The sequence below is a fragment of the Pteropus vampyrus genome, unplaced genomic scaffold (genome assembly GCF_000151845.1).
Source record: "Pteropus vampyrus isolate Shadow unplaced genomic scaffold, Pvam_2.0 Scaffold116, whole genome shotgun sequence".
In the NCBI taxonomy this organism is placed as follows: domain Eukaryota; kingdom Metazoa; phylum Chordata; class Mammalia; order Chiroptera; family Pteropodidae; genus Pteropus; species Pteropus vampyrus.
Window position 1 is genome coordinate 3,195,530 of NW_011888897.1, and position 16,407 is coordinate 3,211,936.

Below are 16,407 nucleotides of genomic sequence, written 5' to 3' on the forward strand. Positions count from 1 at the left end.
TTCAACCTCAGTTTAAATCTGTGGTCAGCATCACTACACACAGTTGTCATTCTTAAGCCACCAGGAAAATGTGGCAGTGGAAAATATCCAGGGCTTTGCTACAGGCCTGAATTCAGCCTCTCATGCAACCAGATGCTGGAATCCATCAGACTGCCCTGGGAGCCACAGCTGCCTCTAATCTTCCCAGTTCCACTTTGATTTCAAATCTATGCCACAGATATGCCCTGATCACTAGCTATATACCCAAGGAAAGTTCCTGAACTTTAATGAATAGAAAGTACCTGGCAAGTCTGCTCAACATGCATTTAATTCCATCCCCAGAGTTCCTGATTCACTAGGACTGAGGTAAGATGGGAAAAATCTGAATTCTAACTAACTCCCCAGGTGATCGGATGCAGTTATTCTGTGGAGTGCATGCTGAGGGCCACTACTGAGCTAGGGGGTTGCTCTGCCTGGGAATTCTAGTCATGAGTTTAGGCTTCTTCTCTTTTTCATTTTCTTCTTAGTATTCAGTTTTTTTGTCTAAAAAGCGGGAGACAGTCCACCCTTTTTGCAAGGTTCTTTCATGTCAGGATGAAGGTCCAGGTTACAACATGAACCCCACCCCCACCCCCACACACACCCGGAGATAATAGAGTCCTAACACCCAGAACCTCAGAATGTGACACTGTCTGGAAACAGGGTCTTTGCAGAGGTAATCAAGTCAAAGTGAGGTCATAAGTGTGGGCTCTACAGCAGTATGACTGGAGTCCTTATAAAAAGTAGAAAATTTGGACACAAGAAGACATGTATCATGGAGAATACCTGTGAAAATTAGGGTTATGCACCTAAAAATCAAGGAACTCCCGGAAGCTAAGAGAGAGACATGGAACAGATCCTTCTCTGGCAAATTTAGAGAAAGCATGGATTTGCCGACACCTTACTCTTGGACTTCTATCCTCCAGAACTGTGAGACAGTAAATTTCTGTTGTTTCAGCCATGCAGTTTATGGTACTTTGTTATGGCAACCCTTAGGAAACTGATACAGTGCCTAAAGCTCCTGGAGTACATGGACCTGTTGAACATGTCTCACCAGGTGATGGGTGAGTTATGCTGGAGACTTTTCCAATGGAGTCAAATTTGGTCAACATGGACTGCCACCAGTGGAAAAGCCAGGAGCATCCGAGTTTCTGCTGCTTCCTGTTGGTCATGAAGTGGAGACTGGTTATCGGGGTTGGCTGGGGGCCTGTTTCTTTCCCATTTCTCTTGTTTCCTCTTATTACTTCGGGGGATTGTGTCACTCTGAGTTACTCCACTAGATTTCTTCAGAGGCCACGAAAATCAATCAGATCAGGTGATGCGGGAAAGTATGCACCACCAGCTATAACATGAATTGAGCTTTTACCAAATGACAGGCACTCTTCTCACTCCCATATAAAGATACCGTGACCCAGATATCTCACAGATGGGGGAACTGAGGCACAAAGAGATGAAGTCACTTGCCCAAGGTCACACACGTAAGGAGTGGGGCCAATGTCAGGCTGGTCCAGTAGACACAGAGAGGATATGGCATAGAGCACAGAGTGATCCATTTAATCAAAATATTTCCCAGAAATTTTCTTTAGAATTAGTTGTTGGAAAAAAAGGAAGAAGTCTATTAGTCAAAAAAAGGCTGTGTGTAGGGGGTGAAAGAAAGGCTCTCCACAGAAGGTAAAGCTTCTGCCAAGTGTGGGTGGGTTCACTGGGTTCGGGGAAGCCTAAGACATCTGGCCTGCTCAGAAGGTAAGAGAAAGCTGAGAAGGCGAACCCTTGTTGCTAGGCCCTTGTTCCTGACTGATTTCTAGAGGTGGTCACCAAGAAGATGATCCACTGTTTCTTCCTGGGATGTGTTCTCCTAACAGGTCCCTATCATCACCATCATCACAATCCTCCTCATCATCACTTTTCCTTGCATAAATATATTTGCGATTGAAAAGTGCCTTTCAGAAATATCACTTCATCTGCTTGTCATGACTTGCTACGAAATAAAAACTCTAATCCAGTTGAAGAAGAAAATGAACCTCAGAAAATCTCAGTGATTTGTTTGAGTTCTCCAGCTGATTCCTTTTATGGCCAGGACTTAAATCCAGGAGCAATGACCTTCTCTGCCTACCCAGGCTCTTTCTACTCCAGCCTCCAACCAGCTCCCCAACCCTGGGTTCTGGGCTGCCAAGAGCTGTTGGGGTTTGGTTCTCAGTCCTGAGCACTGCTCTTCCTTGCCCCCTGAGTTAACCCCAGGGCTCCCTGCGCAGAGGAATTTAGAACATGCTGTGGTTATTTGTGGAGCACTTTGTCTCTGAGAGATGGGGGCTTACGCAGCTCAGAAAAAGCAGCACTTGCCCACACAGATAATTCTGCCGGGGGCTATTAATATCCAAGCACAATAGCTTAATGAGGAGGTGGAGTGTGGTTTACCCTGGCCACAGGACTTCTCAGCCAAGGAGATTGTATTATTTTACAGCAGCGTTGCTAATACCCCAGCAATCAGACTCTTGCCCCACCCTCTCACCCTCACCCCCCTCCCAACCCCAATCTAGCATAGAAAGTAGAAGAAAAGAGGGAGGGCCTTGCAGGGAACTGCAACTGCCTGTCTTCACCATCTTTCCTAGGAGATAAGGACAAATGGAGGCTTGAAGTCTCAAAATAATATTTGATTAGTGCCCCTTTTTTCTAAAGCATCCCAAGCATTCTGCATTTGTTGTCTTTCTTAGCCTTATAGTTATCTTTATGCCTAAGGAACGGGTAAAGGTTTTAAATGCATTTATTCACTCGAAAACATGTATTGTATATCTAACATGTGCCTAAACCATCCCAGGCTCCAATGATACTAAGATGGGGAGGCTAGCATCCATTTGTTCAAGCTCACAGCAGCTTGGTGGAAAAAGTCAGGTATGTCATAGTGTAATTATCTCTGTGACAAAGCTAAGCATAAGAGGCTGTACTAACACAAAGGAAGGAGTGGTCAACTCGGTCTGTAAGAGGTAGAAGTCAAGGAGACTTCTAAGAGAAGGCATGATGACGCTGGTCTTAGGGATAAATAGACATTTATCAGGACAAGGCGGGGAAGGGCATTCCATCAAAGGGATATTACGGTGGGATATGAAGAATATGAAGAGGAAAGCACAGACTTGCAAGTCACCTGATGTCCTCGGGCCTCAGTTTCCAAAAATAAAAAATTCTCATGAGCCTCTCCAACTCCTTTTTCACTAGGTGATGTTGCCTACCACACGTGTCTAGCTGTGTGCCCATGCCTCCTACCCACATGCTTCGAAGCCTTCATGAGAGTTCTGAAGATTTCCTGCAGTCTGGGCTGTTTCAAGAGTTATAGTGGTATCTTAAGCAGAAAACTACTTCACTTCAAGATATCGGGATGGCAGAAATGATAGAATGAAGATAGTGAAAACCTACAAGTTGCAACTATTGAAACCCAAACCATCTCATCTGTTTGGAGAGACAGGAGGTTGGAAAGAACCCTCCTCTAATTGGCACGCCAGGCTTGGGATTTCATTTGCTCATTTGTAACATTTAGGAACCACTGACAGACGTACATATCATTAGTGCAAAATATGCAAACTACCCAGGTTCACCTGAAACCCCAGTCCTTTGCTCCAACAAAGACTAAAAGGCCTGAGGGACCCTAAGATTGAACCGTGAAATGTCATTAGCTAAATCTTTGTCCTCACAGCTCCCAGAACTAATTATAGAGCTAGGAGTGGCTGGGGCCAGACCTCTCTGATATAAAAAGATTTAATGAAAGGGAAAGGGGGGAGGCAACAATAATTCTCACCCTATTATATTCCTTTCAATTATTTACAGTAATAGGCACTGATGGTGAACAAATATAGAGCCTGGAATCCAGTGAGGTCACACGGGTGTTCTGGAAGCCAATGATGCAGTACTGGAATCTGGGGACCCCATGAGGCAACGTTTCAGCTGCCCTTGAATTCTTCACCTCCCATTGCTTCTGTCTCTCTGCTTCCCCTCCCGCTACTCCCAAAGTTAAGAGCACAGATCCGAGCCCCTGGTGAGGTTCTAAGCTCCGTCCCACACCCAGGACTAGCAAATGTCGTCCTTCCATGCTGGGTTTTAACAAGACATTCACATTTGTTCTCCTGACTGAGTACAATGAGAAGTGAATGCTGGGAGGCTTTCCAAAGCCAACAAAGGCAGATGCTGGTGAGTGTGACCTACAGATCACCTGGGTGTCATCTGATCACTAGGAAGCCCCTGAGCAAAAACTCTGTAGCAGCAAAGGCCCCCATGCTTGAAGTTTCCCAGCCTCCCTGGTATTAGGTTGACACCTCGGAGGACTGGCTTCTAGTTAATGAAATGTGAACAGTGACTTAAGCCGCCTAAGGCCTGCCTTTAAAAACATCCTCCAAAATCCTCCAACTCTTTCCATAGAGAAAAAGGTGGTATTTTTTCCATCTTATTTTGTTTTGATTTTTTTGCCTTAGATGCTGTGTGTACCAGATATAGCTACAAGATAGAGAAGCCCTCTTGACTGTGACAGAATCAAGAAATAACTGTTTTAATAATAATATTAAGCCATTGATATCAAGTTTTGTCTGATGTGGCAGCTGACATTAGCTTTTTTTTTTTTTTTTAATGTAAACCTCTAATAGCCTAGGTACTAGGCACAGACAAACAAACATGTCCATTCGGTACAAAGGAAATAAGTCTACTATATTGAATAAACCTCTCTCTTTTTCTTGATCTAATGGTTCATGTTTCAGAATAAACCATGACCCAAAAGTTGGAGGTTATACTTAATAAGTCCCTGGAGACAGGCAAGCCCTGTGTAACTGTCTGGGAGCTGGAACAATTTAACTCCCCCGGGAGTAGTAGAGGAAGGGATCCTCTCCAGGGACAGACTCCAACAGGCTCCCTGGAACTCTGTGCAATCAGAGATGGTGAACTAAGTAGCAACACATTTGAGACACAAAGCATGTACACACACACATGTATGCATACACACACACACTGTTTTCCATGCGGAATAGTCTTGCAATGTATGTCTACCTTGGGAAATTATCTAAAAGTGGGGAATCATGCATTATTCATGGTGCATGTCTGTACTTCTGCAAGGTAGTTGTTCAATAAATTTATGTGCCATTGAAAAGAATATAGGGTCGGGGTGAGTCAGCCTCACATTCGTACTTAACAAGTCTATTTTCCGAAGTGGGAATTAAGAGTTCACTAAACTTTCTTGCAATTTAATCAGATAAATCTTTAAAGCTCAGCCTCTCTTGGAAAAACAAAGGGGAACAGGAAGGGATTTGAGTCATCAGAAAAATAAATAGTAGCCACCTAATTTTTAGATCTTAGCCAAGGATTTGTCCACCTGCAAAAAGGTCTGGCACCACACCCTCTGGAACCACAAACTGCAGAACTTATGGGTCAAGAGGTTGCACAGAAAGAGAGCATTCTCCGTTTCCCAACTGTTTTCTGATTCCTTCCACTAATCGGGAATCTCCACTAGAAAATGACACCGGGTGTGTGTCATTGAGTTTTGCTGGCTCTCAGGCCTTCTGGTGCCTCCTAGACCCTTTGATCCTCTGCTCTCATTGTCTTCTGAAACCAATCCTTTCCATTTTGTATTTTCCCTCCTAGATCACCTGATACCTCCAAGCAACCAGGTGTTTCTTTCAGAAGCCAGAAGCTGATAACCTGGGCTCACTGATCTAACCCCCAATACAGGTTATTTGCACTGGAAGGCTCAGGGGCAGAGATTCTTTCCACTGAGGGTGAGGGCCACTTCTCCCTTTCAAACTTGTTCATCAGTGAACTAAAGAGGATGCCAGAAATGTCTGGAGCTATAGAAGCCACACTGAATTAAGTAAATAACTTTACGAGACAATTATTTCAAAATAACATCTCATGTAGATATATACGTTTTTAGTTTTTAGAAAAATGAAATACAATTAGTCCTATTACTCTGTAGACATCACTACATCACTTAATTGTCTTTAGAGATTAATTGTAAATTCTTTGGGGTAAAAATTATGTCTTATATGTCTTTTGTGTCCTACACTATGTCTAGCCTCAAACTGAAAACATAAGCACATATGCTTATTGATTTGTTATTTGTTTAACTGTTCCTTTGTTGAGACATTTTCTTGGATTTTACACCTCACTGATCTCTGACAATTCAAAATAGTTGCTCAATATTTTATTAGTTCCCACAGAAGCTGAGTGAAGAAGTAAGGATGATTGTCATTTTATAGATATTTTGGAATCATAAGAGTCTGAGATCAAGACCAGAGAGTTTGAGTGAATTTTCCAGGTATCACCCAATAAATCAGGGATAGAATCCCTCAGCTAGGGGAAGAAAATTTCACAGGAATGGGGCAAGTATCTGCTATGTAGTAGCTAAATCTACTGAACACTGTCAACTGATAAATATGGTTGAAGTTTTTAGAAGGGAGAGTCTTCATTGCATGAATCCATCTTGATCCCAGTAATGTTCTAGACATCTAAACAGAAACAGGTATAAGAGAATCTCATAACATTGGAGTATTTTAGGCCATTCTTCTTGCTTAAAGGGACAAACCACAAGCAGCTCCCTTGGATTAGTCCAGGAAGGTATGAGTGTGTGTTCAGGAACGGGGAAGTGGAGGCCTGAGTGTTGGGCTTGTCCTCATGTGTTGCATTTGACATTCAGCCAAGCACCAACTTCTCCGTGTTTTCCAGAACACGGAGGACCCTCCTTTAGCATAAGCGATGCCTATCTTCAAACACATCCAAGGTGGAGAGACATATTGTGATGCTAGCTGACAAGGTCCTGTTTAGACATCTTAGACTGTGGATGGGGATCACCTGCACACCAGTGTCCATACCATGGAACAGATACCACATTTGCACATAGGCACCAGATTCCTCTAAAACCTTAAGATTCTGGTCAAACTATATAAACTTCTCGTCTGGACAGGACTAGTGGTACACACCCCTAGGATCAAAGGCAATAATGCTTCCCTGACTTTAAATTCATGAGCTAATTCTAAGCATCTTTACAATCTCTGTTGCAATCCACTTGGATTATGAACACTAACATTTAAAATATTTTCAGAGGGTTTATGTGCAGGCAATAAAGCTGACTGGTAGTGCAATAGGCAGACCAAAGTCCCTCTTTGCCAATAAGCTAAGAGGGCTTAATTTTTCCCCCCAGCAAATTCAGTAAAATATATAACATGAGATTTTTCTCAATTTTGGAAGAAGCAAAGAATTTAGGATCAGAAAACCTTAGTTCAGGGGCAGTTGTTTATTAATCGTGTGACTTTGAGCAAATTACTTAACCTCCCTGAGTCTCAGTTTCTTCACTTGAAAAATAAGAACCTAATACCTACTTCACACGGGTATAAGGATTAAATGGGGAAATGTATGTATAGGTGCTTTGACAATGGTAAAGAACGATACAAATGCGCCTTCTTATTGTTTTATTCACAGTGCTCCTGCCTGACTGCATCTACTTAACCCACCCTCCAAGATCTAGAATCAGATTTCAACCGTATGGAATCATCCTTGATGCAGCAGATGGGTTTACAAGCCTCTTGGTCTCCTCATGCAATTAAGAGCCAAGAAGTCTGAAGCTTGTATTGTTTACATGGAAGATGTTTCTTGCTCTTCTCTTGCCTGTTCCCACGCCATACCATCTGAACTCACCACTTTTTTTGTTCGTTCAGTACAGTTTTTTAACTTTGTGGGATGCTCTGCACATCAGACTCCAAGTATTTCATCCCACTATCAATGTCTACTTCCCTATGAGTTTAGCCCTAGGATTTACAAAGTTTTTTGTTTTTTTTTTCATATCTAGTGCCTGAATTATGTTTCACAACAACCCTGTGAAGTAAGGAAGTATTACCATTCCCCTCTTAGAAGTAAAGAAATTGAGGCACAGAGAGGCTTACTATGAAAGGACACTGCAAGAGTTCGAAGAAGTCATCTGACTCCAAGTCCAGTGCTCTTTTCCTGATGCCACATTGTCTTCTCTCCAGAGAAGCAAACTTCCTAGATCCAGAGGGAACTTTAAGGGAGATCTTCATCATCTTACAGTGAGATAACAAAGACCCAGAGAAGTGACAGCTGGTTGGGGACATCCCAAAGGCCATCCCAGTTATTGCCATCTTGCCATCTCTGACACTCAAAAGCCTCCGTATGAGCTGCCTCTATGTACATGGCCTGTGCTTTGCTAGTGAGGCTGGAGACACAAAAGAAATTTGAGAGATTATCTCTAACCTTAAGAAACTTATAAATGATCCACAGAGATCGAATTAACATACAAGATACTGAGAGTAACTAAAAGCAGCCTAAGAGTGGGGGGGTGGGCACTCTCGTCAAGATGCAGTTTGTCCACCTCTAGGTGTTTCTTTCAGAAGCCAGAAGCTGATAACCTGGGCTCACTGATCTAACCCCCAATACAGGTTATTTGCACTGGAAGGCTCAGGGGCAGAGATTCTTTCCACTGAGGGTGAGGGCCACTTCTCCCTTTCAAACTTGTTCATCAGTGAACTAAAGAGGATGCCAGAAATGTCTGGAGCTATAGAAGCCACACTGAATTAAGTAAATAACTTTACGAGACAATTATTTCAAAATAACATCTCATGTAGATACATACGTTTTTAGTTTTTAGAAAAATGAAATACAATTAGTCCTATTACTCTGTAGACATCACTACATCGCTTAATTGTCTTTAGAGATTAATTGTAAATTCTTTGGGGTAAAAATTATGTCTTATATGTCTTTTGTGTCCTACACTATGTCTAGCCTCAAACTGAAAACATAAGCACATATGCTTATTGATTTGTTATTTGTTTAACTGTTCCTTTGTTGAGACATTTTCTTGGATTTTACACCTCACTGATCTCTGACAATTCAAAATAGTTGCTCAATATTTTATTAGTTCCCACAGAAGCTGAGTGAAGAAGTAAGGATGATTGTCATTTTATAGATATTTTGGAATCATAAGAGTCTGAGATCAAGACCAGAGAGTTTGAGTGAATTTTCCAGGTATCACCCAATAAATCAGGGATAGAATCCCTCAGCTAGGGGAAGAAAATTTCACAGGAATGGGGCAAGTATCTGCTATGTAGTAGCTAAATCTACTGAACACTGTCAACTGATAAATATGGTTGAAGTTTTTAGAAGGGAGAGTCTTCATTGCATGAATCCATCTTGATCCCAGTAATGTTCTAGACATCTAAACAGAAACAGGTATAAGAGAATCTCATAACATTGGAGTATTTTAGGCCATTCTTCTTGCTTAAAGGGACAAACCACAAGCAGCTCCCTTGGATTAGTCCAGGAAGGTATGAGTGTGTGTTCAGGAACGGGGAAGTGGAGGCCTGAGTGTTGGGCTTGTCCTCATGTGTTGCATTTGACATTCAGCCAAGCACCAACTTCTCCGTGTTTTCCAGAACACGGAGGACCCTCCTTTAGCATAAGCGATGCCTATCTTCAAACACATCCAAGGTGGAGAGACATATTGTGATGCTAGCTGACAAGGTCCTGTTTAGACATCTTAGACTGTGGATGGGGATCACCTGCACACCAGTGTCCATACCATGGAACAGATACCACATTTGCACATAGGCACCAGATTCCTCTAAAACCTTAAGATTCTGGTCAAACTATATAAACTTCTCGTCTGGACAGGACTAGTGGTACACACCCCTAGGATCAAAGGCAATAATGCTTCCCTGACTTTAAATTCATGAGCTAATTCTAAGCATCTTTACAATCTCTGTTGCAATCCACTTGGATTATGAACACTAACATTTAAAATATTTTCAGAGGGTTTATGTGCAGGCAATAAAGCTGACTGGTAGTGCAATAGGCAGACCAAAGTCCCTCTTTGCCAATAAGCTAAGAGGGCTTAATTTTTCCCCCCAGCAAATTCAGTAAAATATATAACATGAGATTTTTCTCAATTTTGGAAGAAGCAAAGAATTTAGGATCAGAAAACCTTAGTTCAGGGGCAGTTGTTTATTAATCGTGTGACTTTGAGCAAATTACTTAACCTCCCTGAGTCTCAGTTTCTTCACTTGAAAAATAAGAACCTAATACCTACTTCACACGGGTATAAGGATTAAATGGGGAAATGTATGTATAGGTGCTTTGACAATGGTAAAGAACGATACAAATGCGCCTTCTTATTGTTTTATTCACAGTGCTCCTGCCTGACTGCATCTACTTAACCCACCCTCCAAGATCTAGAATCAGATTTCAACCGTATGGAATCATCCTTGATGCAGCAGATGGGTTTACAAGCCTCTTGGTCTCCTCATGCAATTAAGAGCCAAGAAGTCTAAAGCTTGTATTGTTTACATGGAAGATGTTTCTTGCTCTTCTCTTGCCTGTTCCCACGCCATACCATCTGAACTCACCACTTTTTTTGTTCGTTCAGTACAGTTTTTTAACTTTGTGGGATGCTCTGCACATCAGACTCCAAGTATTTCATCCCACTATCAATGTCTACTTCCCTATGAGTTTAGCCCTAGGATTTACAAAGTTTTTTGTTTTTTTTTTCATATCTAGTGCCTGAATTATGTTTCACAACAACCCTGTGAAGTAAGGAAGTATTATCATTCCCCTCTTATAAGTAAAGAAATTGAGGCACAGAGAGGCTTACTATGAAAGGACACTGCAAGAGTTCGAAGAAGTCATCTGACTCCAAGTCCAGTGCTCTTTTCCTGATGCCACATTGTCTTCTCTCCAGAGAAGCAAACTTCCTAGATCCAGAGGGAACTTCAAGGGAGATCTTCATCATCTTACAGTGAGATAACAAAGACCCAGAGAAGTGACAGCTGGTTGGGGACATCCCAAAGGCCATCCCAGTTATTGCCATCTTGCCATCTCTGACACTCAAAAGCCTCCGTATGAGCTGCCTCTATGTACATGGCCTGTGCTTTGCTAGTGAGGCTGGAGACACGAAAGAAATTTGAGAGATTATCTCTAACCTTAAGAAACTTATAAATGATCCACAGAGATCGAATTAACATACAAGATACTGAGAGTAACTAAAAGCAGCCTAAGAGTGGGGGGGTGGGCACTCTCGTCAAGATGCAGTTTGTCCACCTCTAAATTGGTCTGGCTTTATTGTTCGAGGTCCAGAAGTATATTCCATATGTTAGATTTAGGTTCAAGCCCTTCAGAACCGATTATGTTCCAAGCTTCCATAGTGACCACCAGTGTCTTTTCAGCTAATGTGGGCAAAATGGCTTTTCTGCTGTTTTAGGGGAGGGGATGGTGGCAGAAAGGATAAGGTGAGGAGTAGACTCTAAAATGACGGTTGTTATCTTCAGTCAGCGTTTATCATGGGCACTGCGGCCTTCTCCATAGAAAATAACTTTGGGGATTTGTTTTCTGTTATTTTCTTATTTAATCAAGTAAACCTGCTTCCTACTTAGCAGAACATTTCTTCTAAAGGAGAATTAGGCATTTACCCAATGGTTATTGAAGAAACTTGTGCTTTTTTTCTGCTACTTGCCCTGGGAAGATATATCAGACTTGTCCCGAGGCCCTGACGACATCACAGAGTGTCCTGGAGTCCTGGGGATATGAACAGCTAAGGCAAGGCAATCCTAAAATCCCCAGCATTGATGCTTTTTTCTCACTCCACCCTGACTGTCATAAGGCATCTCACGAGACTTTCTACTTGGGGCATTCTCGGGCTGGCAGAGGTAGACATACAAGGGCTACATGCTGGCCTAAGTAAAGTTGGCAGTGACCAGGAGTTCCTCTTTTGTCTTAGTACTCTGCATGCTAGGCAGAGAGCTGAGCCGATGTTACTTTATGCTCTCTGGACACCTTTACCAGAGCCAGCTGGTCCTCAGGACAGACAAGTGGAATCAAAGTGAAAAGGGGTTCCAGGCCCATAGTCCAGTTTGGTACCGGGACTAGGGAATGACAAGGGATGTTTAGAATTCAGCAGCCTTTGAGTCTGAGGCTTGCAAACCCCTAAGTAATGACAGGTGCTATGGGAGGACGGGGCCAAATTCCAGAGGCCATGCCATATGGCATGTGGAGTCAGAAAAAGCTAGCCATGAACTCCTGCTCTTCCACATACTCGCTGCATCAATGCAGTCTGTCTCCTAAGATGACTGGGAATATTAGTTATAATGTTCGTAAGCACTCAAAAAAGCTAGCTAGCTATTATCATTTTTATCCTATGCCATGTATAGAGATAAATATGATCCAAATAGAGCAAAGAATTGCAGAGGCAGTTCTTGGCCAGCAGTGTTTCCTATGATGAATCGTGAGTGAGTGAGTGAGTGAGTGAGTGAGTGAGTGAGTGAGTGTGCGTGTGTGTATAAAATAGATATACATATTTGTGCATATAGGTATTATACATAACGTAACGGTAGTATGGGGGCAAAGCTCAAGATGTTAAAAAAGCTGAAAGACAAAGCTCTAGCTCTTGCCTTTGCTTCCATACTTCCTCGCTGGGCAATAGTTCCATCTCAGTTCCGTCATCTATTCGATAAGGATGATGGTACCTCCCTTGTTGGTTGTGCAGATAAATTTTTATGAAAGGCAAACACCACTTTATAGGTCAAAGTGTTCTGAAAACATAAAGTGTTATATAATTACAAGGGATAATTATTATTTGAACCTAAATAAGAATCTGGAAACTGCAATATCCTGCTACACTAGGACCAACATAACGCCATACTTTAATTTTCTGTGTTTTTCACTCTCCACCATTCTGATCAGCTCTTCCCTTCCTACTGCCTAAGTCCCCAGCCTTGTACAGGTATGGTCAGCAGTGTAACTACATAAGCCACAAGCTTTGGGGGAAATTAGAAGACAATAAACATTGGAAAAGCATCTTGAAAACATGTGTTAAAGTCGCAAATGTGGCCATAATCTGTGGGGGGAAAAAAATAGAAAGAAAATACAATTGATTTCCCCAGAAGTTACAGGGCAGAGAAGCACTGTGGCCACTGCGGGGGAAGAAAGGGGCAGTCACTCCTTCTGCCTTCCCCTGACCACATGATCTACCCCTTCAATCCCTTCCATGTTCCTTCCCTTAAGGGAGTGTGGCCGTCGAGCTTCTGTGGACTGATCTCTCAGTTACCCTAGGAATTCGGCTGTAGTTGGTATTAGACTCCTCAAACCAGCCCACCCAGGACTGTCCTGGCAAGCTAAGGAAGCATCGAGAGGCCACTCACTCAGCTATTCCTCTTCAGCATGGCTGCAGAGTGACAACTATTACTGTGAAAGGGAATTCCCATCCTATACTCGATTACAACAGTCCCAGTGTCCAGGGCCATGCTGTGAAGATTTCTGTATCCTCTGCTCAGTGAGTGGCTATGACAGAGATTTATACCAGGGTGGAGCACCAAGGGCAGAGTATGAATGAAAGAATTAGCACAGTCGCCCCTTCCCCAGCGACCTCAGCATCCGTTATTCTGATGCTACCATGGTCTTCTGTTCCTGTAATCCACCCCCTGTATCACCTGAAGCACATGATTATGATTTGTAAAATACGTCGCTAATTTAATGTGCATCCTACTGTTTTCCTGAATTACATGAAAATTAACTCATGGAAATCCCCGTTTATTGAACACCTGCTACATGGCAGGCACTGTGGTGGGAGTCGCTAACTTCCTAGAATCTCAGACCAAGAGAATCTCATTCAACAGGTATTAATTGAGCAGCTATGTTGGGGTTGGCACTCTGCTTGATGCCAAGGAAGTGAAGATAATTTAATTGTCAAGGCCAACCCTCTATTGTACAGGGGAGGCTGCCAAGGCTCAAAGGGTTTGGATGTGAATTGTCCAAGGTCCCAGAGAGGGTGGTAGAGCCAGGTCTCCTGCATCCCATTCCACTGCCCATCTACAACATTGCTGCTCCATCCAGGACCTCTTGGGAATATGCTCATGGCTGACCCTGAACGGGAAGTCCATCAGTCAGGAGATCTGCGTTCAGGTCTTGGCTCCTCCAGTCACTCTGAGAAAGTTCCAGAAGCGAATACCATATGCCTAATATTCTCTTACCTCTGTTTTCCTGGGATCACATTAATCTTGCAGGTATTTTCTGGGTAAACTGGTGGCCTGAGGGAAATAGGTCATGCCTGGCAAGTTAACAGAGGACAAGAGAAATGTGGAACAACAGAGGAGGTTTGGGGAGGGGATGGGGAGAGATGTGTGGTGGGATCTGCATGCTAGGAGAAGTTACCCCAAAACACTCTTTTCTTACCAGAAAGCTAAGAACTACTTGGGAAAGCAGGTGAAAGTTGAAACCGAGTGGGTATTAGGGGTCAGGGAAAGATGTGGACTGGAGCCTCAACTTAAAGAAGTACCCTGAGTTGATGCCATCTCTGAGGCATAGCACACGTCAAAAATACGCCAGCACTGCTCCCTGAAGAGTCCTTCCTGGGGGCTGTAGATGCGGAGGCCTTCCATAAAGCATAGGAAGGTTTCTATTTTGCCATCCTTGGCCCCAAAGAGAAAACCGCAATGTGTATCTAATGGTGCTTTTACCAAGATAAAGGCACGCAGTTTCCACCTGGGTGGAGATTAGGAAAAGTGCACCTCTGTGAATCCGCATGTCTCCACCTCCCTCTACTCTGTGTTCTTCCTGCCAATTAACACATCCGTCCTTCCCTACAGGTGGGGAAGTGGCCCATGACTGCTGTCTAGCCACAGCTTCACCCCTAAAGCCTCGCTCAGAGGCATACTGCGGATTTGAGGGACCCCTTAGGAGAAGAATACGAGAGTCCAAAATCAACTCGCCCTCCTCCTCCCTGCAGGAAGAAAGAGGGGGAACACCAGGCTGGGGATGGCAGAGAAATTTGGGGGCTGGTTTAAGGGAAACAGACTGAGCTGCTTACAGCCTGCTGGGGCTGCCAGCAACCCCAGATGGCGCAGAACCTGCTGCTCTTGCTGAAAATTGATTTTGGAGGCAATGAGGAAAGGAGGAGGGGAAGTAGGGGAAGGGGTGCAGAGCAGGGTGGGATTTAGAAGCTGTGATAAAGACAATTAGTCAAAACACTCTGGGGGCACAGACAAAACCTTCAGCAGAAAGGTTAAGGGGATCTTTTCTTGGAGTTTCTATGTTCTATCCTTTTTCATCTCACTATTTTTTCTCCATCCTCCCTCCATCCTTAATGACCAAACTCTGAAGACCCTCCCTGGATGCTCCCTCTGTGGGGGTGGATTGGGCTGGAAAAGCCTAGCCTTGGAAAGCCCCTCGGCCAATGACACCTCCCACTCTCCAATCCACCTTCAGAGGGGAAGTGACCCTGGAGCTAAGGAAGCTTATGCTTCAGTGCCCCTTGCTCATTCAGGCTCATTCTAGGGCCCCATATCTAACTCAGTACAGTAGTCTCCCCTTATCTGTAGGAGATATGTTCCAAGACCCTCAGTGGATGCCTGAAACCACAGATAGTACTGAACCCTATATACACTATGTTTTTTCCTATACATACATACCTTTCACTTAAAGGAAGCACTTAACAGCTTCTCTTTGGCATATCTGAATTGCCAGCATCACTACCCTTGTACTTTGGGGCCGTTATTAAGTAAAATAAGGGTTACTTGAACACAAACACTGTGATACCATGACAGTCAATCTGATAACCTACTCGGTAGCCACTAAGTAAATAATGGGCGGGAAGCATATACAGTGTGGAGACGCCGGATACAGGAATGATTCATGCTGGGGTGGGACAGAAAGGGACCGCACGAAATTTCTTCATACTACTCAGGATGGCTCGCAATTTAAAACTTATAAATTGTTTATTTCTGTGATTTTCCATTTAATATCTTTGAACTACAGTCGACTGAAACTGTGGAAAGTAAGGTTGCAGATAAGGGGGTACTACTGTATTCAATTTTGTGTTCTTCTCTTTGAAGGTAATGCCAAAATGTATGTAAGCTTTATGCTTCACGACACTTCTATACAGCCCCGTTCCCCTCACCCCATTAATTCATTTCTTCCTAAAACACTAACTGGACACCCTCAGAGCACTGGAGACAACATGTCCACTACTAGACATGATGCTCACGGAGCGCAAAGGACAGCAAGAAAAATGGCACATAGTCACCAAAGATTGCAATACAAGTTCACACAAGCCGAGGAGAAAAAGTAGGATCAGCGAATAGAGAGATCACATCCTGCCGAAGCTTAGGGGGAAAAGTTTCAGGATGAAGATTATACTTGGGATGCGACTGGAGGGACAGCAAAGATGGAGGGGGAGGTGTGGTCTGCAGGGTGGGTGAGAAGAGTCACTGCAGGCAAAGGCAAGAGATGTGAAAGCCTGGAGCAGAGCAGAAGGAGCAGCACTTTTTGGCCTGAGCGGGAGCCGTGGCGGGGAACAGAATGGCCAAGCCAGCAGCCCCTAGTGTCACCATGCTGAGCATCTGCACTCATGTCTGCAGACAGTGA